Source organism: Schistocerca serialis, chromosome 6 (assembly GCF_023864345.2).
Source record: "Schistocerca serialis cubense isolate TAMUIC-IGC-003099 chromosome 6, iqSchSeri2.2, whole genome shotgun sequence".
In the NCBI taxonomy this organism is placed as follows: Eukaryota; Metazoa; Arthropoda; class Insecta; order Orthoptera; family Acrididae; genus Schistocerca; species Schistocerca serialis.
In genome coordinates, this window is record NC_064643.1 from 52,281,189 (window position 1) to 52,308,075 (window position 26,887).

Sequence of the window (26,887 nt, forward strand, 5' to 3'; positions counted from 1 at the left end):
TAACTCAAGAAACTCGTAGTGGGAGTAACTGTGACGACGTTTAGGTGGACATAAAGTGGCATATCGGTTCTGTTTGACTGGCCATAGCAAGAATGATAATGGCCTAAAGAAATGGGAGCAGCCGGCAGGTGTAACTATGACTCTCTTAAGGTAGCCAAATGCCTCGTCACTCTGCGAAATTTATTTGAAAACTCGTGGATATCGTCGTTGGAGTAACTCAGACAACGTTAAGGTTGACATGTTGCAGCATTTTGCTTCTGAATGGTCTGGCCGCAGTTCGAATTAAAGAGAGGAAAGATTCAAAGGAAGGGGAGCAGCTGGCAAGAGGAACTATGACTCTCTTAAGTTAGCCAAATGCCTCGTCATCTGGCGAATCACATTTGCTAACTGGAGACACTCGTAATGGGAGTAACTGTGACGACGTTAAGTTGGACATATGGTGGCATATCGGTTCTGTAGGACTGGCCATAGCAAGAATGATAAAGGTCGAAAGAAATGGGAGCAGTCGGCAGGAGTAACTATGACTCTCTTAAGGTAGCCAAATGCCTTGTCACTCTGCGAAATTTATTTGAAAACTTGAGGACATCGTCGTTGGAGTATCTCAGACAACGTTAAGGTGGACATGCTGTAGCATTTCGCTTCTGCAGGACTGACCGCAATACGAATTAAAGAGAGGAAAGATCAAAGAAGGGGGAGCAGCTGGCAGCAGTAACTATGACTCGCTTAAGGTAGCCAAATGCCTCGTAACTCTGCGAAATTTATTTGAAAGCTCGTGGATATCGTCGTTGGAGAAACTCAGTCAACGTTAAGGTGGACGAGTTGCAGTATGTCGCTAGTGCATGGACTGTCCGCAGAACGAATTAAAGAGAGGAAAGATTCAAAGAAAGGGAAGCAACTTGCAACAGGAATTATGACTCTCTTAAGGAAGCCAAATGCCTCGTCATCCGGCGAAGTACATTTGCTAACTCGAGTAACTCGTAGTGGGAGTAACTGTGACGACGTTAAGGTGGACATACGGTGGCATATTGGTTCTGTAGGACTGGCCATTGGAAGAATGATAAATGTCTAAAGAAATGGGAGCAGCCCGCAGGAGTAACTATGACTATCTTAAGGTAGCCAAATGCCTTGTCACTCTGCGAAATTTATTTGAAAACTCGAGGATATCGTCGTTGGAGTAACTCAGACAACGTTAAGGTGGACATGCTGTAGCATTTCGCTTCAGCAGGACTGGCCGCAATACGAATTAAAGAGAGAAAAGATCAAAGAAGGGGGAGCAACTGGCAGGAGTAACTATAAATCTTTTAAGGTAGCCAAATGCCTCGTCACTCTCCGAAATTTATTTGAAAACTCGATTATATCGTCGTTGGAGTAACTCAGACAACGTTAAGGTGGACATGTTGCAGCATTTCGCTTCTGCATGGACTGTCCGCAGTACGAATTAAAGAGAGGAAAGTTTCAAAGAAAGGGGAGCAGCTGGCAAGAGGAACTATGACTCTCTTAAGGTAGCCAATTGTATCGTCATCCGGCGAAGTACATTTGTTAACTCAAGAAACTCGTAGTGGGAGTAACTGTGACGACGTTTAGGTGGACATAAAGTGGCATATCGGTTCTGTAGGACTGCCCATAGCAAGAATGATAATGGCTTAAAGAAATGGGAGCAGCCGGCAGGTGTAACTATGACTCTCTTAAGGTAGCCTAATGCCTCGTCACTCTGCGAAATTTATTTGAAAACTCGAGGATATCGTCGTTGGAGTAACTCAGACAACGTTAAGGTTGACATGTTGCAGCATTTCGCCTCTGCATGGTCTGGCCGCAGTTCGAATTAAAGAGAGGAAAGATTCAATGGAAGGGGAGCAGCTGGCAAGAGGAACTATGACTCTCTTAAGTTAGCCAAATGCCTCGTCATCCGGCGAATCACATTTGCTAACTAAAGAAACTCGTAGTGCGAGTAACTGTGACGACGTTAAGGTGGACATATGGTGGCATATCGGTTCTATAGGACTGGCCATAGCAAGAATGATAAAGGTCGAAAGAAATGGGAGCAGCCGGCAGGAGTAACTATGACTCTCTTAAGGTAGCCAAATGCCTTGTCACTCTGCGAAATTTATTTGAAAACTCGAGGACATCGTCGTTGGAGTATCTCAGACAACGTTAAGGTGGACATGCTGTAGCATTTCGCTTCTGCAGGACTGACCGCAATACGAATTCAAGAGAGGAAAGATCGAAGAAGGGAGAGCAGCTGGCAACAGTAACTATGACTCTCTTAAGGTAGCCAAATGCCTCGTAACTCTGCGAAATTTATTTGAAAGCTCGTGGATATCGTCGTTGGGGAAACTCAGACAACGTTAAGGTGGACAAGTTGCAGTATTTCGCTAGTGCATGGACTGTCCGCAGTACAAATTAAAGAGAGGAAAGATTCAAAGAAAGGGAAGCAACTTGCAACAGGAATTATGACTCTCTTAAGGTAGCCAAATGCCTCGTCACTCTGCGAAATTTATTTGAAAGCTCGTGGATATCGTCGTTGGAGAAACTCAGAGAACGTTAAGGTGGACATGTTGCAGTATTTCGCTAGTGCATGGACTGTCCGCAGAACGAATTAATGAGGGGAAAGATTCAAAGAAAGGGGAGCAGCTGGAAACAGGAACTATGACTCTCTTAAGGTAGCCAGATGCCTTGTCATCCGGCGAAGTACATTTGCAACTCAAGTAACTCGTAGTGGGAGTAACTGTGACGACGTTTAGGTGGACATACAGTGGCATATCAGTTTCTGTAGGACTGGCCATAGCAAGAATGATAATGGCCTAAAGAAATAGGAGCAGCCGGCAGGTGTAACTATGACCCTCTTAAGATACCCTAATGCCTAGACACTCCGCGAAATTTATTTGATAAGTCGAGGATATCGTCGTTGGAGTAACTCAGACAACGTTAAGGTGGACATGTTGCAGCATTTCGCTTCTGCAGGGACAGGCTGCAGTACGAATTAAAGAGAGGAAAGATTCAAAGAAGGGGGAGCAGCTGGCAAGAGAAACTATGACTCTCTTATGGTAGCCAATTGTATCGTCATCCGGCGAAGTACACTTGCTAACTCAAGAAACTCGTAGTGGGAGTAACTGTGACGACGTTTAGGTGGACTGGACATAAAGTGGCATATCGGTTCTGTAGGACTGGCCATAGCAAGAATGATAATGGCCTAAAGAAATGGGAGCAGCCAGGAGGTGTAACTATGATCTCTTAAGGTAGCCAAATGCCTCGTCACTCTGCGAAATTTATTTGAAAACTCGTGGATATCGTCGTTGGAGTAACTCAGACAACGTTAAGGTTGACATGTTGCAGCATTTTGCTTCTGAATGGTCTGGCCGCAGTTCGAATTAAAGAGAGGAAAGATTCAAAGGAAGGGGAGCAGCTGGCAAGAGGAACTATGACTCTCTTAAGTTAGCCAAATGCCTCGTCATCCGGCGAATCACATTTGCTAACTGGAGACACTCGTAATGGGAGTAACTGTGACGACGTTAAGTTGGACATATGGTGGCATATCGGTTCTGTAGGACTGGCCATAGCAAGAATGATAAAGGTCGAAAGAAATGGGAGCAGTCGGCAGGAGTAACTATGACTCTCTTAAGGTAGCCAAATGCCTTGTCACTCTGCGAAATTTATTTGAAAACTCGAGGACATCGTCGTTGGAGTATCTCAGACAACGTTAAGGTGGACATGCTGTAGCATTTCGCTTCTGCAGGACTGACCGCAATACGAATTAAAGAGAGGAAAGATCAAAGAAGGGGGAGCAGCTGGCAGCAGTAACTATGACTCGCTTAAGGTAGCCAAATGCCTCGTAACTCTGCGAAATTTATTTGAAAGCTCGTGGATATCGTCGTTGGAAAAACTCAGACAACGTTAAGGTGGACAAGTTGCAGTATTTCGCTAGTGCATGGACTGTCCGCAGAACGAATTAAAGAGAGGAAAGATTCAAAGAAAGGGAAGCAACTTGCAACAGGAATTATGACTCTCTTAAGGAAGCCAAATGCCTCGTCATCCGGCGAAGTACATTTGCTAACTCGAGTAACTCGTAGTGGGAGTAACTGTGACGACGTTAAGGTGGACATACGGTGGCATATTGGTTCTGTAGGACTGGCCATTGGAAGAATGATAAAGGTCTAAAGAAATGGGAGCAGCCCGCAGAAGTAACTATGACTATCTTAAGGTAGCCAAATGCCTTGTCACTCTGCGAAATTTATTTGAAAACTCGAGGATATCGTCGTTGGAGTAACTCAGACAACGTTAAGGTGGACATGCTGTAGCATATCGCTTCAGCAGGACTGGCCGCAATACGAATTAAAGAGAGAAAAGATCAAAGAAGGGGGAGCAGCTGGCAGGAGTAACTATAAATCTTTTAAGGTAGCCAAATGCCTCGTCACTCTCCGAAGTTTATTTGAAAACTCGATTATATCGTCGTTGGAGTAACTCAGACAACGTTAAGGTGGACATGGTGCAGCATTTCGCTTCTGCATGGACTGTCCGCAGTACGAATTAAAGAGAGGAAAGTTTCAAAGAAAGGGGAGCAGCTGGCAAGAGGAACTATGACTCTCTTAAGGTAGCCAATTGTATCGTCATCCGGCGAAGTACATTTGCTAACTCAAGAAACTCGTAGTGGGAGTAACTGTGACGATGTTTAGGTGGACATAAAGTGGCATATCGGTTCTGTAGGACTGCCCATAGCAAGAATGATAATGGCTTAAAGAAATGGGAGCAGCCGGCAGGTGTAACTATGACTCTCTTAAGGTAGCCTAATGCCTCGTCACTCTGCGAAATTTATTTGAAAACTCGAGGATATCGTCGTTGGAGTAACTCAGACAACGTTAAGGTTGACATGTTGCAGCATTTCGCCTCTGCATGGTCTGGCCGCAGTTCGAATTAAAGAGAGGAAAGATTCAATGGAAGGGGAGCAGCTGGCAAGAGGAACTATGACTCCCTTAAGTTAGCCAAATGCCTCGTCATCCGGCGAATCACATTTGCTAACTAAAGAAACTCGTAGTGCGAGTAACTGTGACGACGTTAAGGTGGACATATGGTGGCATATCGGTTCTATAGGACTGGCCATAGCAAGAATGATAAAGGTCGAAAGAAATGGGAGCAGCCGGCAGGAGTAAGTATGACTCTCTTAAGGTAGCCAAATGCCTTGTCACTCTGCGAAATTTATTTGAAAACTCGAGGACATCGTCGTTGGAGTATCTCAGACAACGTTAAGGTGGACATGCTGTAGCATTTCGCTTCTGCAGGACTGACCGCAATACGAATTAAAGAGAGGAAAGACCAAAGAAGGGGGAGCAGCTGGCAACAGTAACTATGACTCTCTTAAGGTAGCCAAATGCCTCGTAACTCTGCGAAATTTATTTGAAAGCTCGTGGATATCGTCGTTGGGGAAACTCAGACAACGTTAAGGTGGACAAGTTGCAGTATTTCGCTAGTGCATGGACTGTCCGCAGTACAATTTAAAGAGAGGAAAGATTCAAAGAAAGGGAAGCAACTTGCAACAGGAATTATGACTCTCTTAAGGTAGCCAAATGCCTCGTCACTCTGCGAAATTTATTTGAAAGCTCGTGGATATCGTCGTTGGAGAAACTCAGAGAACGTTAAGGTGGACATGTTGCAGTATTTCGCTAGTGCATGGACTGTCCGCGGAACGAATTAATGAGAGGAAAGATTCATAGAAAGGGGAGCAGCTGGAAACAGGAACTATGACTCTCTTAAGGTAGCCAGATGCCTTGTCATCCGGCGAAGTACATTTGCAACTCAAGTAACTCGTAGTGGGAGTAACTGTGACGACGTTTAGGTGGACATACAGTGGCATATCAGTTTCTGTAGGACTGGCCATAGCAAGAATGATAATGGCCTAAAGAAATAGGAGCAGCCGGCAGGTGTAACTATGACCCTCTTAAGATAGCCTAATGCCTAGTCACTCTGCGAAATTTATTTGATAAGTCGAGGATATCGTCGTTGGAGTAACTCAGACAACGTTAAGGTGGACATGCTGTAGCATTTCGCTTCTGCAGGACTGGACGCAATACGAATTAAAGAGAGGAAAGATCAAAGAAGGGGGAGCTGCTGGCAGGAGTATTTATGAATCTCTTAAGGTAGCCAAATGCCTCGTCACTCTCCGAAATTTGTTTGAAAACTCGATTATATCGTCGTTGGAGTAACTCAGACAACGTTAAGGTGGACATGTTGCAGCACTTCGCTTCTGCATGGACTGGCCGCAGTACGAATTAAAGAGAGGAAAGTTTCAAAGAAAGGGGAGCAGCTGGCAAGAGGAACTATAACTCTCTTAAGGTAGCCAATTGTATCGTCATCCGGCGAAGTACATTTGCTAACTCAAGAAACTCGTAGTGGGAGTAACTGTGACGACGTTTAGGTGGACTGGACATAAAGTGGCATATCGGTTCTGTAGGACTGGCCATAGCAAGAATGATAATGGCCTAAAGAAATGGGAGCAGCCGGCAGGTGTAACTATGACTCTCTTAAGGTAGCCAAATGCCTCGTCACTCTGCGAAATTTATTTGAAAACTCGTGGATATCGTCGTTGGAGTAACTCACACAACGTTAAGGTTGACATGTTGCAGCATTTTGCTTCTGAATGGTCTGGCCGCAGTTCGAATTAAAGAGAGGAAAGATTCAAAGGAAGGGGAGCAGCTGGCAAGAGGAACTATGACTCTCTTAAGTAAGCCAAATGCCTCGTCATCCGGCGAATCACATTTGCTAACTGGAGACACTCGTAATGGGAGTAACTGTGACGACGTTAAGTTGGACATATGGTGGCATATCGGTTCTGTAGGACTGGCCATAGCAAGAATGATAAAGGTCTAAAGAAATGGGAGCAGCCGGCAGGAGTAACTATAACTCTCTTAAGGTAGCCAAATGCCTTGTTACCCTGCGAAATTTATTTGAAATCTCGAGGATATCGTCGTTGGAGTAACTCAGACAACGTTAAGGTGGACATGCTGTAGCATTTCGCTTCTGCAGGACTGACCGCAATACCAATTAAAGAGAGGAAAGATCAAAGAAGGGGCAGCAGCTGGCAGCAGTAACCATGACTCCCTTAAGGTAGCCAAATGCCTCGTCACTCTGCGAAATTTATTTGATAAGTCGAGGATATCGTCGTTGGAGTAACTCAGAAAACGTTATGGTGGACATGTTGCAGCATTTCGCTTCTGCATGGTCTGGCCGCAGTTCGAATTAAAGAGAGGTAAGATTCAAAGGAAGGGGAGCAACTTGCAACAGGAATTATGACTCTCTTAAGGTTGCCAAATGCCTCGTCATCCGGCGAAGTACATTTGCTAACTCGAGTAACTCGAAGTAGGAGTAACTGTGACGACGTTAAGGTGGACATATGGTGGCATATCGGTTCTGTAGGACTGTCCATAGCAAGAATGATAAAGGTCGAAAGAAATGGGAGCAGTCGGCAGGAGTAACTATGACTCTCTTAAGGTAGCCAAATGCCTTGTCACTCTGCGAAATTTATTTGAAAACTCGAGGACATCGTCGTTGGAGTATCTCAGACAACGTTAAGGTGGACATGCTGTAGCATTTCGATTCTGCAGGACTGACCGCAATACGAATTGAAGAGAGGAAAGATCAAAGAAGGGGGAGCAGCTGGCAGGAGTAACTATAAATCTTTTAAGGTAGCCAAATGCCTCGTCACTCCCCGAAATTTATTTGAAAACTCGATTATATCGTCGTTGGAGTAACTCAGACAACGTTAAGGTGGACATGTTGCAGCATTTCGCTTCTGCATGGACTGTCCGCAGTACGAATTAAAGAGAGGAAAGTTTCAAAGAAAGGGGAGCAGCTGGCAAGAGGAACTATGACTCTCTTAAGGTAGCCAATTGTATCGTCATCCGGCGAAGTACATTTGCTAACTCAAGAAACTCGTAGTGGGAGTAACTGTGACGACGTTTAGGTGGACATAAAGTGGCATATCGGTTCTGTAGGACTGCCCATAGCAAGAATGATAATGGCTTAAAGAAATGGGAGCAGCCGGCAGGTGTAACTATGACTCTCTTAAGGTAGCCTAATGCCTCGTCACTCTGCGAAATTTATTTGAAAACTCGAGGATATCGTCGTTGGAGTAACTCAGACAACGTTAAGGTTGACATTTTGCAGCATTTCGCCTCTGCATGGTCTGGCCGCAGTTCGAATTAAAGAGAGGAAAGATTCAATGGAAGGGGAGCAGCTGGCAAGAGGAACTATGACTCTCTTAAGTTAGCCAAATGCCTCGTCATCCGGCGAATCACATTTGCTAACTAAAGAAACTCGTAGTGCGAGTAACTGTGACGACGTTAAGGTGGACATATGGTGGCATATCGGTTCTATAGGACTGGCCATAGCAAGAATGATAAAGGTCGAAAGAAATGGGAGCAGCCGGCAGGAGTAACTATGACTCTCTTAAGGTAGCCAAATGCCTTGTCACTCTGCGAAATTTATTTGAAAACTCGAGGACATCGTCGTTGGAGTATCTCAGACAACGTTAAGGTGGACATGCTGTAGCATTTCGCTTCTGCAGGACTGACCGCAATACGAATTAAAGAGAGGAAAGATCAAAGAAGGGGGAGCAGCTGGCAACAGTAACTATGACTCTCTTAAGGTAGCCAAATGCCTCGTAACTCTGCGAAATTTATTTGAAAGCTCGTGGATATCGTCGTTGGGGAAACTCAGACAACGTTAAGGTGGACAAGTTGCAGTATTTCCCTAGTGCATGGACTGTCCGCAGTACGAATTAAAGAGAGGAAAGATTCAAAGAAAGGGAAGCAACTTGCAACAGGAATTATGACTCTCTTAAGGTAGCCAAATGCCTCGTCACTTTGCGAAATTTATTTGAAAGCTCGTGGATATCGTCGTTGGAGAAACTCAGAGAACGTTAAGGTGGACATGTTGCAGTATTTCGCTATTGCATGGACTGTCCGCAGAACGAATTAATGAGAGGAAAGATTCAAAGAAAGGGGAGCAGCTGGAAACAGGAACTATGACTATCTTAAGGTAGCCAGATGCCTTGTCATCCGGCGAAGTACATTTGCAACTCAAGTAACTCGTAGTGGGAGTAACTGTGACGACGTTTAGGTGGACATACAGTGGCATATCAGTTTCTGTAGGACTGGCCATAGCAAGAATGATAATGGCCTAAAGAAATAGGAGCAGCCGGCAGGTGTAACTATGACCCTCTTAAGATAGCCTAATGCCTAGTCACTCTGCGAAATTTATTTGATAAGTCGTGGATATCGTCGTTGGAGTAACTCAGACAACGTTAAGGTGGACATGTTGCAGCATTTCGCTTCTGCAGGGACAGGCTGCAGTACGAATTAAAGAGAGGAAAGATTCAAAGGAAGAGGAGCAGCTGGCAGCAGTAACTATGACTCTCTTAAGGTAGGCAAATGCCTCGTCATCCGGCGAAGTACATTTGCTAACTCAAGAAACTCGTAGTGGGAGTAACTGTGACGACGTTAAGGTGGACATACGGTGGCATATTGGTTCTGTAGGACTGGCCATTAGAAGAATGATAAAGGTCTAAAGAAATGGGAGCAGCCCGCAGGAGTAACTTTGACTATCTTAAGGTAGCCAAATGCCTTGTGACTCTGCGAAATTTATTTGAAAACTCGAGGATATCGTCGTTGGAGTAACTCAGACAACGTTAAGGTGGACATGCTGTAGCATTTCGCTTCTGCAGGACTGGACGCAATACGAATTAAAGAGAGGAAAGATCAAAGAAGGGGGAGCTGCTGGCAGGTGTAACTCTGAATCTCATAAGGTAGCCAAATGCCTCGTCACTCTCCGAAATTTGTTTGAAAACTCGGTTATATCGTCGTTGGAGTAACTCAGACAACGTTAAGGTGGACATGTTGCAGCACTTCGCTTCTGCATGGACTGGCCGCAGTACGAATTAAAGAGAGGAAAGTTTCAAAGAAAGGGGAGCAGCTGGCAAGAGGAACTATAGCTCTCTTAAGGTAGCCAATTGTATCGTCATCCGGCGAAGTACATTTGCTAACTCAAGAAACTCGTAGTGGGAGTAACTGTGACGACGTTTAGGTCGACTGGACATAAAGTGGCATATCGGTTCTGTAGGACTGGCCATAGCAAGAATGATAATGGCTTAAAGAAATGGGAGCAGCCGGCAGGTGTAACTATGACTCTCTTAAGCTAGCCAAATGCCTCGTCACTCTGCGAAATTTATTTGAAAACTCGTGGATATCGTCGTTGGAGTAACTCAGACAACGTTAAGGTTGACATGTTGCAGCATTTTGCTTCTGAATGGTCTGGCCGCAGTTCGAATTAAAGAGAGGAAAGATTCAAAGGAAGGGGAGCAGCTGGCAAGAGGAACTATGACTCTCTTAACTTAGCCAAATATCGCGTCATCCGGCGAATCACATTTGCTAACTGGAGACACTCGTAATGGGAGTAACTGTGACGACGTTAAGTTGGACATATGGTGGCATATCGGTTCTGTAGGACTGTCCATAGCAAGAATGATAAAGGTCGAAAGAAATGGGAGCAGCCGGCAGGTGTAACTATGACTCTCTTAAGGTTGCCTAATGCCTCGTCACTCTGCGAAATTTATTTGAAAACTCGATGATATCGTCGTTGGAGTAACTCAGACAACGTTAAGGTTGACATGTTGCAGCATTTCGCCTCTGCATGGTCTGGCCGCAGTTCGAATTAAAGAGAGGAAAGATTCAATGGAAGGGGAGCAGCTGGCAAGAGGAACTATGACTCTCTTAAGGTAGCCAAATGCCTCGTCATCCGGCGAGGTACATTTGCTAACTCGAGTAACTCGTAGTGGGAGTAACTGTGACGACGTTAAGGTGGACATACGGTGGCATATTGGTTCTGTAGGACTGGCCATTGGGAGAATGATAAAGGTCTAAAGAAATGGGAGCAGCCCGCAGGAGTAACTATGACTATCTTAAGGTAGCCAAATGCCTTGTCACTCTGCGAAATTTATTGGAAAACTCGAGGATATCGTCGTTGGAGTAACTCAGACAACGTTAAGGTGGACATGCTGTAGCATTTCGCTTCTGCAGGACTGGCCGCAATACGAATTAAAGAGAGGAAAGATCAAAGAAGGGGGAGCAGCTGGCAGGAGTAACTATGAATCTCTTAAGGTAGCCAAATGCCTCGTCACTCTCCGAAATTTATTTGAAAACTCGATTATATCGTCGTTGGAGTAACTCAGACAACGTTAAGGTGGACATGTTGCAGCACTTCGCTTCTGCATGGACTGGCGGCAGTACGAATTAAAGAGAGGAAAGTTTCAAAGAAAGGGGAGCGGCTGGCAAGAGGAACTATGACTCTCTTAAGGTAGCCAATTGTATCGTCATCCGGCGAAGTACATTTGCTAACTCAAGAAACTCGTAGTGGGAGTAACTGTGACGACGTTTAGGTGGACATAAAGTGGCATATCGGTTCTGCAGGACTGCCCATAGCAAGAATGATAATGGCTTAAAGAAATGGGAGCAGCCGGCAGGTGTAACTATGACTCTCTTAAGGTAGCCTAATGCCTCGTCACTCTGCGAAATTTATTTGAAAACTCGAGGATATCGTCGTTGGAGTAACTCAGACAACGTTAAGGTTGACATGTTGCAGCATTTCGCCTCTGCATGGTCTGGCCGCAGTTCGAATTAAAGAGAGGAAAGATTCAATGGAAGGGGAGCAGCTGGCAAGAGGAACTATGACTCTCTTAAGTTAGCCAAATGCCTCGTCATCCGGCGAATCACATTTGCTAACTAGAGAAACTCATAGTGCGAGTAACTGTGACGACGTTAAGGTGGACATATGGTGGCATATCGGTTCTATAGGACTGGCCATAGCAAGAATGATAAAGGTCGAAAGAAATGGGAGCAGCCGGCAGGAGTAACTATGACTCTTTTAAGGTAGCCAAATGCCTTGTCACTCTGCGAAATTTATTTGAAAACTCGAGGACATCGTCGTTGGAGTATCTCAGACAACGTTAAGGTGGACATGCTGTAGCATTTCGCTTCTGCAGGACTGACCGCAATACGAATTAAAGAGAGGAAAGATCAAAGAAGGGGGAGCAGCTGGCAACAGTAACTATGACTCTCTTAAGGTAGCCAAATGCCTCGTAACTCTGCGAAATTTATTTGAAAGCTCGTGGATATCGTCGTTGGGGAAACTCAGACAACGTTAAGGTGGACAAGTTGCAGTATTTCGCTAGTGCATGGACTGTCCGCAGTACGAATTAAAGAGAGGAAAGATTCAAATAAAGGGAAGCAACTTGCAACAGGAATTATGACTCTCTTAAGGTAGCCAAATGCCTCGTCATCCGGCGAAGTACATTTGCTAACTCGAGTAACTCGTAGTGGGAGTAACTGTGACGACGTTAAGGTGGACATACGGTGGCAAATTGGTTCTGTAGGACTGGGTATTGGATGAATGATAAAGGTCTAAAGAAATGGGAGCAGCCGGCAGGAGTAACTATGACTCTCTTAAGGTAGCCAAATGCCTTGTCACTCTGCGAAATTTATTTGAAAACTCGAGGACATCGTCGTTGGAGTATCTCAGACAACGTTAAGGTGGACATGTTGCAGCATTTCGCTTCTGCATGGTCTGGCCGCAGTTCGAATTAAAGAGAGGAAAGATCAAAGAAGGGGGAGCTGCTGGCAGGAGTAACTATGAATCTCTTAAGGTAGCCAAATGCCTCGTCACTCTCCGAAATTTGTTTGAAAACTCGATTATATCGTCGTTGGAGTAACTCAGACAACGTTAAGGTGGACATGTTGCAGCACTTCGCTTCTGCATGGACTGGCCGCAGTACGAATTAAAGAGAGGAAAGTTTCAAAGAAAGGGGAGCAGCTGGCAAGAGGAACTATAACTCTCTTAAGGTAGCCAATTGTATCGTCATCCGGCGAAGTACATTTGCAACTCAAGTAACTCGTAGTGGGAGTAACTGTGACGAGGTTTAGGTGGACATACAGTGGCATATCGGTTTCTGTAGGACTGCCCATAGCAAGAATGATAATGGCCTAAAGAAATAGGAGCAGACGGCAGGTGTAACTATGACTCTCTTAAGGTAGCTAAATGAATAGTCACTCTGCGAAATTTATTTGATAATTCGAGGATATCGTCGTTGGAGTAACTCAGACAACGTTAAGGTGGACATGTTGCAGTATTTCGCTCCTGCATGGTCTGGCCGCAGTTCGAATTAAAGAGAGGAAAGATTCAAAGGAAGGGGAGCAACTTGCAACAGGAATTATGACTCTCTTAAGGTTGCCAAATGCCTCGTCATCCGGCGAAGTACATTTGCTAACTCGAGTAACTCGTAGTGGGAGTAACTGTGACGAAGTTAAGGTGGACATATGGTGGCATATCGGTCTGTAGGACTGGCCATAGCAAGAATGATAAAGGTCGAAAGAAATTCGAGCAGCCGGCAGGAGTAATTATGATTCTCTTAAGGTAGCCAAAACCCTTGTCACTCAGCGAAATTTATTTGAAAACTCGAGGACATCGTCGTTGGAGTATCTCAGACAACGTTAAGGTGGACATGTTGCAGCATTTCGCTTCTGCATGGTCTGGCCGCAGTTCGAATTAAAGAGAGGAAAGATCAAAGAAGGGGGAGCTGCTGGCAGGAGTAACTATGAATCTCTTAAGGTAGCCAAATGCCTCGTCACTCTCCGAAATTTGTTTGAAAACTCGATTATATCGTCGTTGGAGTAACTCAGACAACGTTAAGGTGGACATGTTGCAGCACTTCGCTTCTGCATGGACTGGCCGCAGTACGAATTAAAGAGAGGAAAGTTTCAAAGAAAGGGGAGCAGCTGGCAAGAGGAACTATAACTCTCTTAAGGTAGCCAATTGTATCGTCATCCGGCGAAGTACATTTGCTAACTCAAGAAACTCGTAGTGGGAGTAACTGTGACGACGTTTAGGTGGACTGGACATAAAGTGGCATATCGGTTCTGTAGGACTGGAAATAGCAAGAATGATAATGGCCTAAAGAAATGGGAGCAGCCGGCAGGTGTAACTATGACTCTCTTGAGGTAGCCAAATGCCTCGTCACTCTGCGAAATTTAATTGAAAACTCGTGGATATCGTCGTTAGAGTAACTCAGACAACGTTAAGGTGGACATGCTGTAGCATTTCGCTTCTGCAGGACTGACCGCAATACGAATTAAAGAGAGGAAAGATCAAAGAAGGGGGAGCAGCTGGCAACAGTAACTATGACTCTCTTAAGGTAGCCAAATGCCTCGTAACTCTGCGAAATTTGTTTGAAAGCTCGTAGATATCGTCGTTGGGGAAACTCAGACAACGTTAAGGTGGACAAGTTGCAGTATTTCGCTAGTGCATGGACTGTCCGCAGTACGAATTAAAGAGAGGAAAGATTCAAAGAAAGGGAAGCAACTTGCAACAGGAATTATGACTCTCTTAAGGTAGCCAAATGCCTCGTCATCCGGCGAAGTACATTTGCTAACTCGAGTAACTCGTTGTGGGAGTAACTGTGACGACGTTAAGGTGGACATACGGTGGCAAATTGGTTCTGTAGGACTGGGTATTGGATGAATGATAAAGGTCTAAAGAAATGGGAGCAGCCGGCAGGAGTAACTATGACTCTCTTAAGGTAGCCAAATGCCTTGTCACTCTGCGAAATTTATTTGAAAACTCGAGGACATCGTCGTTGGAGTATCTCAGACAACGTTAAGGTGGACATGCTGTAGCATTTCGCATCTGCAGGACTGACCACAATACGGATTAAAGAGAGGAAAGATCAAAGAAGGGGGAGCAGCTGGCAGCGGTAACTATGACACTCTTAAGGTAGCCAAATGCCTCGTCATTCTGCGAAATTTATTTGAAAGGTCGTGGATATCGTCGTTGGAGAAACTCAGACAACGTTAAGGTGGACATGTTGCAGTATTTCGCTAGTGCATTTACTGTCCGCAGTACGAATTAAAGAGAGGAAAGATTCAAAGAAAGGGGAGCAACTGGTAACAGGAACTATGACTCTCACAAGGTAGCCAATTGCATCGTCATCCGGCGAAGTACATTTGCAACTCAAGTAACTCGTAGTAGGAGTAACTGTGACGAGGTTTAGGTGGACATACAGTGGCATATCGGTTTCTGTAGGACTGCCCATAGCAAGAATGATAATGGCCTAACGAAATAGGAGTAGACGGCAGGTGTAACTATGACTCTCTTAAGGTAGCCTAATGCCTAGTCACTCTGCGAAATTTATTTGATAAGTCGAGGATATCGTCGTTGGAGTAACTCAGACAACGTTAAGGTGGACATGTTGCAGCATTTCGCTCCTGCATGGTCTGGCCGCAGTTCGAATTAAAGAGAGGAAAGATTCAAAGGAAGGATAGCAACTTGCAACAGGAATTATGACTCTCTTAAGGTTGCCAAATGCCTCGTCATCCGGCGAAGTACATTTGCTAACTCGAGTAACTCGTCGTGGGAGTAACTGTGACGAAGTTAAGGTGGACATATGGTGGCATATCGGTTCTGTAGGACTGGCCATAGCAAGAATGATAAAGGTCGAAAGAAATGGGAGCAGCCGGCAGGAGTAATTATGACTCTCTTAAGGTAGCCAAAACCCTTGTCACTCAGCGAAATTTATTTGAAAACTCGAGGACATCGTCGTTGGAGTATCTCAGACAACGTTAAGGTGGACATGCTGTAGCATTTCTCTTCCGCAGGACTGGCCGCAATACGAATTAAAGAGAGGAAAGATCAAAGAAGGGGCAGCAGCTGGCAGCAGTAACTATGACTCTCTTAAGGTAGCCAAATGCCTCGTCACTCTGCGAAATTTATTTGAAAGCTCGTGGATATCGTCGTTGGAGAAACTCAGAGAACGTTAAGGTGGACTTGTTGCAGTATTTCGCTAGTGCATGGACTGTCCGCAGAACGAATTAATGAGAAGAAAGATTCAAAGAAAGGGGAGCAGCTGGAAACAGGAACTATGACTCTCTTAAGGTAGCCAGATGCCTTGTCATCCGGCGAAGTACATTTGCAACTCAAGTAACTCGTAGTGGGAGTAACTGTGACGACGTTTAGGTGGACATACAGTGGCATATCAGTTTCTGTTGGACTGGCCATAGCAAGAATGATAATGGCCTAAGGAAATAGGAGCAGCCGGCAGGTGTAACTATGACCCTCTTAAGATAGCCTAATGCCTAGTCACTCTGCGAAATTTATTTGATAAGTCGAGGATATCGTCGTTGGAGTAACTCAGACAACGTTAAGGTGGACATGTTGCAGCATTTCGCTTCTGCATGGTCTGGCCGCAGTTCGAATTAAAGAGAGGAAAGATCAAAGAAGGGGGAGCTGCTGGCAGGAGTAACTATGAATCTCTTAAGGTAGCCAAATGCCTCGTCACTCTCCGAAATTTGTTTGAAAACTCGATTATATCGTCGTTGGAGTAACTCAGACAACGTTAAGGTGGACATGTTGCAGCACTTCGCTTCTGCATGGACTGGCCGCAGTACGAATTAAAGAGAGGAAAGTTTCAAAGAAAGGGGAGCAGCTGGCAAGAGGAACTATAACTCTCTTAAGGTAGCCAATTGAATCGTCATCCGGCGAAGTACATTTGCTAACTCAAGAAACTCGTAGTGGGAGTAACTGTGACGACGTTTAGGTGGACTGGACATAAAGTGGCATATCGGTTCTGTAGGACTGGCCATAGCAAGAATGATAATGGCCTAAAGAAATGGGAGCAGCCGGCAGGTGTAACTATGACTCTCTTGAGGTAGCCAAATGCCTCGTCACTCTGCGAAATTTATTTGAAAACTCGTGGATATCGTCGTTGGAGTAACTCAGACAACGTTAAGGTTGACATGTTGCAGCATTTTGCTTCTGAATGGTCTGGCCGCAGTTCGATTTAAAGAGAGGAAAGATTCAAAGGAAGGGGAGCAACTGGCAAGAGGAACTATGACTCTCTTAAGTTAGCCAAATGACTCGTCATCCGGCGAATCACATTTGCTAACTGGAGACACTCGTAATGGGAGTAACTGTGACGACGTTAAGTTGGACATATGGTGGCATATCGGTTCTGTAGGACTGGCCATAGCAAGAATGATAAAGGTCTAAAGAAATGGGAGCAGCCGGCAGGAGTAACTATAACTCTCTTAAGGTAGCCAAATGCCTTGTTACCCTGCGAAATTTATTTGAAATCTCGAGGATATCGTCGTTGGAGTAACTCAGACAACGTTAAGGTGGACATGCTGTAGCATTTCGCTTCTGCAGGACTGACCGCAATACGAATTAAAGAGAGGAAAGATCAAAGAAGGGGCAGCAGCTGGCAGCAGTAACTATGACTCTCTTAAGGTAGCCAAATGCCTCGTCACTCTGCGAAATTTATTTGAAAGCTCGTGGATATCGTCGTTGGAGAAACTCAGAGAACGTTAAGGTGGACTTGTTGCAGTATTTCGCTAGTGCATGGACTGTCCGCAGAACGAATTAATGAGAGGAAAGATTCAAAGAAAGGGGAGCAGCTGGAAACAGGAACTATGACTCTCTTAAGGTAGCCAGATGCCTTGTCATCCGGCGAAGTACATTTGCAACTCAAGTAACTTGTAGTGGGAGTAACTGTGACGACATTTAGGTGGACATACAGTGGCATATCGGTTTCTGTAGGACTGGCCATAGCAAGAATGATAATGGCCTAAAGAACTAGGAGCAGCCGGCAGGTGTAACTATGACCCTCTTAAGATAGCTTAATGCCTAGTCACTCTGCGAAATTTATTTGATAAGTCGAGGATATCGTCGTTGGAGTAACTCAGACAACGTTACGGTGGACATGTTGCAGCATTTCGCTTCTGCATTGTCTGGCCGCAGTTCGAATTAAAGAGAGGTAAGATTCAAAGGAAGGGGAGCAACTTGCATCAGGAATTATGACTCTCTTAAGGTTGCCAAATGCCTCGTCATCCGGCGAAGTACATTTGCTAACTCGAGTAACTCGAAGTAGGAGTAACTGTGACGACGTTAAGGTGGACATATGGTGGCATATCGGTTCTGTAGGACTGTCCATAGCAAGAATGATAAAGGTCGAAAGAAATGGGAGCAGTCGGCAGGAGTAACTATGACTCTCTTAAGGTAGCCAAATGCCTTGTCACTCTGCGAAATTTATTTGAAAACTCGAGGACATCGTCGTTGGAGTATCTCAGACAACGTTAAGGTGGACATGCTGTAGCATTTCGATTCTGCAGGACTGACCGCAATACGAATTAAAGAGAGGAAAGATCAAAGAAGGGGGAGCAGCTGGCAGGAGTAACTATAAATCTTTTAAGGTACACAAATGCCTCGTCACTCCCCGAAATTTATTTGAAAACTCGATTATATCGTCGTTGGAGTATCTCAGACAACGTTAAGGTGGACATGTTGCAGCATTTCGCTTCTGCATGGACTGTCCGCAGTACGAATTAAAGAGAGGAAAGTTTCAAAGAAAGGGGAGCAGCTGGCAAGAGGAACTATGACTCTCTTAACTTAGCCAAATGCCTCGTCATCCGGCGAATCACATTTGCTAACTGGAGACACTCGTAATGGGAGTAACTGTGACGACGTTAAGGTGGACATACAGTGGCATATTGGTTCTGTAGTACTGGCCATTGGGAGAATGATAAAGGTCTAAAGAAATGGGAGCAGCCCGCAGGAGTAACTATGACTATCTTAAGGTAGCCAAATGCCTTGTCACTCTGCGAAATTTGTTTGAAAACTCGAGGATATCGTCGTTGGAGTAACTCAGACAACGTTAAGGTGGACATGCTGTAGCATTTCGCTTCTGCAGGACTGGCCGCAATACGAATTAAAGAGAGGAAAGATCAAAGAAGGGGGAGCAGCTGGCAGGAGTAACTATGAATCTCTTAAGGTAGCCAAATGCCTCGTCACTCTCCGAAATTTATTTGAAAACTCGATTATATCGTCGTTGGAGTAACTCAGACAACGTTAAGGTGGACATGTTGCAGCACTTCGCTTCTGCATGGACTGGCGGCAGTACGAATTAAAGAGAGGAAAGTTTCAAAGAAAGGGGAGCGGCTGGCAAGAGGAACTATGACTCTCTTAAGGTAGCCAATTGTATCGTTATCCGGCGAAGTACATTTGCTAACTCAAGAAACTCGTAGTGGGAGTAACTGTGACGACGTTTAGGTGGACATAAAGTGGCATATCGGTTCTGTAGGACTGCCCATAGCAAGAATGATAATGGCTTAAAGAAATGGGAGCAGCCGGCAGGTGTAACTATGACTCTCTTAAGGTAGCCTAATGCCTCGTCACTCTGCGAAATTTATTTGAAAACTCGAGGATATCGTCGTTGGAGTAACTCAGACAACGTTAAGGTTGACATGTTGCAGCATTTCGCCTCTGCATGGTCTGGCCGCAGTTCGAATTAAAGAGAGGAAAGATTCAATGGAAGGGGAGCAGCTGGAAGAGGAACTATGACTCTCTTAAGTTAGCCAAATGCCTCGTCATCCGGCGAATCACATTTGCTAACTAGAGAAACTCGTAGTGAGAGTAACTGTGACGACGTTAAGGTGGACATATGGTGGCATATCGGTTCTATAGGACTGGCCATAGCAAGAATGATAAAGGTCGAAAGAAATGGGAGCAGCCGGCAGGAGTAACTACGACTCTCTTAAGGTAGCCAAATGCCTTGTCACTCTGCGAAATTTATTTGAAAACTCGAGGACATCGTCGTTGGAGTATCTCAGACAACGTTAAGGTGGACATGCTGTAGCATTTCGCTTCTGCAGGACTGACCGCAATACGAATTAAAGAGAGGAAAGATCAAAGAAGGGGGAGCAGCTGGCAACAGTAACTATGACTCTCTTAAGGTAGCCAAATGCCTCGTAACTCTGCGAAATTTATTTGAAAGCTCGTGGATATCGTCGTTGGGGAAACTCAGACAACGTTAAGGTGGACAAGTTGCAGTATTCCGCTAGTGCATGGACTGTCCGCAGTACGAATTAAAGAGAGGAATGATTCAAAGAAAGGGAAGCAACTTGCAACAGGAATTATGACTCTCTTAAGGTAGCCAAATGCCTCGTCATCCGGCGAAGTACATTTGCTAACTCGAGTAACTCGTAGTGGGAGTAACTGTGATGACGTTAAGGTGGACATACGGTGGCAAATTGGTTCTGTAGGACTGGGTATTGGATGAATGATAAAGGTCTAAAGAAATGGGAGCAGCCGGCAGGAGTAACTATGACTCTCTTAAGGTAGCCAAATGCCTTGTCACTCTGCGAAATTTATTTGAAAACTCGAGGACATCGTCGTTGGAGTATCTCAGACAACGTTAAGGTGGACATGCTGTAGCATTTCGCATCTGCAGGACTGACCACAATACGGATTAAAGAGAGGAAAGATCAAAGAAGGGGGAGCAGCTGGCAGCGGTAACAATGACTCTCTTAAGGTAGCCAAATGCCTCGTCACTCTGCGAAATTTATTTGAAAGGTCGTGGATATCGTCGTTGGAGAAACTCAGACAACGTTAAGGTGGACATGTTGCAGTATTTCGCTAGTGCATGGACTGTCCGCAGAACGAATTAAAGAGAGGAAAGATTCAAAGAAAGGGGAGCAACTGGCAACAGGATCTATGACTCTCACAAGGTAGCCAATTGCATCGTCATCCGGCGAGGTACATTTGCTAACTCAAGAAACTCGTAGTGGGAGTAACTGTGACGACGTTTAGGTGGACATAAAGTGGCATATCGGTTCTGTAGGACTGCCCATAGCAAGAATGATAATGGCTTAAAGAAATGGGAGCAGCCGGCAGGTGTAACTATGACTCTCTTAAGGTAGCCTAATGCCTCGTCACTCTGCGAAATTTATTTGAAAACTCGAGGATATCGTCGTTGGAGTAACTCAGACAACGTTAAGGTTGACATGTTGCAGCATTTCGCTTCTGCATGGACTGTCCGCAGTACGAATTAAAGAGAGGAAAGTTTCAAAGAAAGGGGAGCAGCTGGCAAGAGGAACTATGACTCTCTTAACTTAGCCAAATGCCTCGTCATCCGGCGAATCACATTTGCTAACTGGAGACACTCGTAATGGGAGTAACTGTGACGACGTTAAGGTGGACATACAGTGGCATATTGGTTCTGTAGGACTGGCCATTGGGAGAATGATAAAGGTCTAAAGAAATGGGAGCAGCCCGCAGATGTAACTATGACTATCTTAAGGTAGCCAAATGCCTTGTCACTCTGCGAAATTTATTTGAAAACTCGAGGATATCGTCGTTGGAGTAACTCAGACAACGTTAAGGTGGACATGCTGTAGCATTTCGCTTCTGCAGGACTGGCCGCAATACGAATTAAAGAGAGGAAAGATCAAGGAAGGGGGAGCAGCTGGCAGGAGTAACTATGAATCTCTTAAGGTAGCCAAATGCCTCGTCACTCTCCGAAATTTATTTGAAAACTCGATTATATCGTCGTTGGAGTAACTCAGACAACGTTAAGGTGGACATGTTGCAGCACTTCGCTTCTGCATGGACTGGCGGCAGTACGAATTAAAGAGAGGAAAGTTTCAAAGAAAGGGGAGCGGCTGGCAAGAGGAACTATGACTCTCTTAAGGTAGCCAATTGTATCGTTATCCGGCGAAGTACATTTGCTAACTCAAGAAACTCGTAGTGGGAGTAACTGTGACGACGTTTAGGTGGACATAAAGTGGCATATCGGTTCTGTAGGACTGCCCATAGCAAGAATGATAATGGCTTAAAGAAATGGGAGCAGCCGGCAGGTGTAACTATGACTCTCTTAAGGTAGCCTAATGCCTCGTCACTCTGCGAAATTTATTTGAAAACTCGTGGATATCGTCGTTGGAGTAACTCAGACAACGTTAAGGTTGACATGTTGCAACATTTCGCCTCTGCATGGTCTGGCCGCAGTTCGAATTAAAGAGAGGAAAGATTCAATGGAAGGGGAGCAGCTGGCAAGAGGAACTATGACTCTCTTAAGTTAGCCAAATGCCTCGTCATCCGGCGAATCACATTTGCTAACTGGAGAAACTCGTAGTGAGAGTAACTGTGACGACGTTAAGGTGGACATATGGTGGCATATCGGTTCTATAGGACTGGCCATAGCAAGAATGATAAAGGTCGAAAGAAATGGGAGCAGCCGGCAGGAGTAACTATGACTCTCTTAAGGTAGCCAAATGCCTTGTCACGCTGCGAAATTTATTTGAAAACTCGAGGACATCGTCGTTGGAGTATCTCAGACAACGCTAAGGTGGACATGCTGTAGCATTTCGCTTCTGCAGGACTGACCGCAATACGAATTAAAGAGAGGAAAGATCAAAGAAGGGGGAGCAGCTGGCAACAGTAACTATGACTCTCTTAAGGTAGCCAAATGCCTCGTAACTCTGCGAAATTTATTTGAAAGCTCGTGGATATCGTCGTTGGGGAAACTCAGACAACGTTAAGGTGGACAAGTTGCAGTATTCCGCTAGTGCATGGACTGTCCGCAGTACGAATTAAAGAGAGGAAAGATTCAAAGAAAGGGAAGCAACTTGCAACAGGAATTATGACTCTCTTAAGGTAGCCAAATGCCTCGTCATCCGGCGAAGTACATTTGCTAACTCGAGTAACTCGTAGTGGGAGTAACTGTGACGACGTTAAGGTGGACATACGGTGGCAAATTGGTTCTGTAGGACTGGGTATTGGATGAATGATAAAGGTCTAAAGAAATGGGAGCAGCCGGCAGGAGTAACTATGACTCTCTTAAGGTAGCCAAATGCCTTGTCACTCTGCGAAATTTATTTGAAAACTCGAGGACATCGTCGTTGGAGTATCACAGACAACGTTAAGGTGGACATGCTGTAGCATTTCGCATCTGCAGGACTGACCACAATACGGATTAAAGAGAGGAAAGATCAAAGAAGGGGGAGCAGCTGGCAGCGGTAACAATGACTCTCCTAAGGTAGCCAAATGCCTCGTCACTCTGCGAAATTTATTTGAAAGGTCGTGGATATCGTCGTTGGAGAAACTCAGACAACGTTAAGGTGGACATGTTGCAGTATTTCGCTAGTGCATGGACTGTCCGCAGAACGAATTAAAGAGAGGAAAGATTGAAAGAAAGGGGAGCAACTGGCAACAGGAACTATGACCCTCACAAGGTAGCCAATTGCATCGTCATCCGGCGAGGTACATTTGCAACTCAAGTAACTCGTAGTGGGAGTAACTGTGACGAGGTTTAGGTGGACATACAGTGGCATATCGGTTTCTGTAGGACTGCCCATAGCAAGAATGATAATGGCCTAAAGAAATAGGAGCAGACGGCAGGTGTAACTATGACTCTCTTAAGGTAGCCTAATGCCTAGTCACTCTGCGAAATTTATTTGATAAGTCGAGGATATCGTCGTTGGAGTAACTCAGACAACGTTAAGGTGGACATGTTGCAGCATTTTGCTTCTGAATGGTCTGGCCGCAGTTCGATTTAAAGAGAGGAAAGATTCAAAGGATGGGGAGCAGCTGGCAAGAGGAACTATGACTCTCTTAAGTTAGCCAAATGCCTCGTCATCCGGCGAATCACATTTGCTAACTGGAGACACTCGTAATGGGAGTAACTGTGACGATGTAAAGTTGGACATATGGTGGCATATCGGTTCTGTAGGACTGGCCATAGCAAGAATGATAAAGGTCTAAAGAAATGGGAGCAGCCGGCAGGAGTAACTATAACTCTCTTAAGGTAGCCAAATGCCTTGTTACCCTGCGAAATTTATTTGAAATCTCGAGGATATCGTCGTTGGAGTAACTCAGACAACGTTAAGGTGGACATGCTGTAGCATTTCGCTTCTGCAGGACTGACCGCAATACGAATTAAAGAGAGGAAAGATCAAAGAAGGGGCAGCAGCTGGCAGCAGTAACTATGACTCTCTTAAGGTAGCCAAATGCCTCGTCATTCTGCGAAATTTATTTGAAAGCTCGTGGATATCGTCGTTGGAGAAACTCAGAGAACGTTAAGGTGGACTTGTTGCAGTATTTCGCTAGTGCATGGACTGTCCGCAGAACGAATTAATGAGAGGTAAGATTCAAAGGAAGGGGAGCAACTTGCAACAGGAATTATGACTCTCTTAAGGTTGCCAAATGCCTCGTCATCCGGCGAAGTACATTTGCTAACTCGAGTAACTCGAAGTAGGAGTAACTGTGACGACGTTAAGGTGGACATATGGTGGCATATCGGTTCTGTAGGACTGTCCATAGCAAGAATGATAAAGGTCGAAAGAAATGGGAGCAGTCGGCAGGAGTAACTATGACTCTCTTAAGGTAGCCAAATGCCTTGTCACTCTGCGAAATTTATTTGAAAACTCGAGGACATCGTCGTTGGAGTATCTCAGACAACGTTAAGGTGGACATGCTGTAGCATTTCGATTCTGCAGGACTGACCGCAATACGAATTAAAGAGAGGAAAGATCAAAGAAGGGGGAGCAGCTGGCAGGAGTAACTATAAATCTTTTAAGGTAGCCAAATGCCTCGTCACTCCCCGAAATTTATTTGAAAACTCGATTATATCGTCGTTGGAGTAACTCAGACAACGTTAAGGTGGACATGTTGCAGCATTTCGCTTCTGCATGGACTGTCCGCAGTACGAATTAAAGAGAGGAAAGTTTCAAAGAAAGGGGAGCAGCTGGCAAGAGGAACTATGACCCTCTTAACTTAGCCAAATGCCTCGTCATCCGGCGAATCACATTTGCTAACTGGAGACACTCGTAATGGGAGTAACTGTGACGACGTTAAGGTGGACATACGGTGGCATATTGGTTCTGTAGGACTGGCCATTGGGAGAATGATAAAGGTCTAAAGAAATGGGAGCAGCCCGCAGGAGTAACTATGACTATCTTAAGGTAGCCAAATGCCTTGTCACTCTGCGAAATTTATTTGAAAACTCGAGGATATCGTCGTTGGAGTAACTCAGACAACGTTAAGGTGGACATGCTGTAGCATTTCGCTTCTGCAGGACTGGCCGCAATACGAATTAAAGAGAGGAAAGATCAAAGAAGGGGGAGCAGCTGGCAGGAGTAACTATGAATCTCTTAAGGTAGCCAAATGCCTCGTCACTCTCCGAAATTTATTTGAAAACTCGATTATATCGTCGTTGGAGTAACTCAGACAACGTTAAGGTGGACATGTTGCAGCACTTCGCTTCTGCATGGACTGGTGGCAGTACGAATTAAAGAGAGGAAAGTTTCAAAGAAAGGGGAGCGGCTGGCAAGAGGAACTATGACTCTCTTAAGGTAGCCAATTGTATCGTTATCCGGCGAAGTACATTTGCTAACTCAAGAACCTCGTAGTGGGAGTAACTGTGACGACGTTTAGGTGGACATAAAGTGGCATATCGGTTCTGTAGGACTGCCCATAGCAAGAATGATAATGGCTTAAAGAAATGGGAGCAGCCGGCAGGTGTAACTATGACTCTCTTAAGGTAGCCTAATGCCTCGTCACTCTGCGAAATTTATTTGAAAACTCGAGGATATCGTCGTTGGAGTAACTCAGACAACGTTAAGGTTGACATGTTGCAGCATTTCGCCTCTGCATGGTCTGGCCGCAGTTCGAATTAAAGAGAGGAAAGATTCAATGGAAGGGGAGCAGCTGGCAAGAGGAACTATGACTCTCTTAAGTTAGCCAAATGCCTCGTCATCCGGCGAATCACATTTGCTAACTAGAGAACCTCGTAGTGCGAGTAACTGTGACGACGTTAAGGTGGACATATGGTGGCATATCGGTTCTATAGGACTGGCCATAGCAAGAATGATAAAGGTCGAAAGAAATGGGAGCAGCCGGCAGGAGTAACTATGACTCTCTTAAGGTAGCCAAATGCCTTGTCACTCTGCGAAATTTATTTGAAAACTCGAGGACATCGTCGTTGGAGTATCTCAGACAACGTTAAGGTGGACATGCTGTAGCATTTCGCATCTGCAGGACTGACCACAATACGGATTAAAGAGAGGAAAGATCAAAGAAGGGGGAGCAGCTGGCAGCGGTAACAATGACTCTCTTAAGGTAGCCAAATGCCTCGTCACTCTGCGAAATTTTTTTGAAAGGTCGTGGATATCGTCGTTGGAGAAACTCAGACAACGTTAAGGTGGACATGTTGCAGTATTTCGCTAGTGCATGGACTGTCCGCAGAACGAATTAAAGAGAGGAAAGATTCAAAGAAAGGGGAGCAACTGGCAACAGGAACTATGACTCTCACAAGGTAGCCAATTGCATCGTCATCCGGCGAGGTACATTTGCAACTCAAGTAACTCGTAGTGGGAGTAACTGTGACGAGGTTTAGGTGGACATACAGTGGCATATCGGTTTCTGTAGGACTGCCCATAGCAAGAATGATAATGTCCTAAAGAAATAGGAGCAGACGGCAGGTGTAACTATGACTCTCTTAAGGTAGCCTAATGCCTAGTCACTCTGCGAAATTTATTTGATAAGTCGAGGATATCGTCGTTGGAGTAACTCAGACAACGTTAAGGTGGACATGTTGCAGCATTTCGCTTCTGCATGGTCTGGCCGCAGTTCGAATTAAAGAGAGGAAAGATTCAAAGGAAGGGGAGCAACTTGCAACAGGAATTATGACTCTCTTAAGGTTGCCAAATGCCTCGTCATCCGGCGAAGTACATTTGCTAACTCGAGTAACTCGTAGTGGGAGTAACTGTGACGAAGTTAGGGTGGACATATGGTGGCATATCGGTTCTGTAAGACTGGCCATAGCAAGAATGATAAAGGTCGAAAGAAATGGGAGCAGCCGGCAGGAGTAATTATGACTCTCTTAAGGTAGCCAAAACCCTTGTCACTCAGCGAAATTTATTTGAAAACTCGAGGACATCGTCGTTGGAGTATCTCAGACAACGTTAAGGTGGACATGCTGTAGCATTTCGCTTCCGCAGGACTGGCCGCAATACGAATTAAAGAGAGG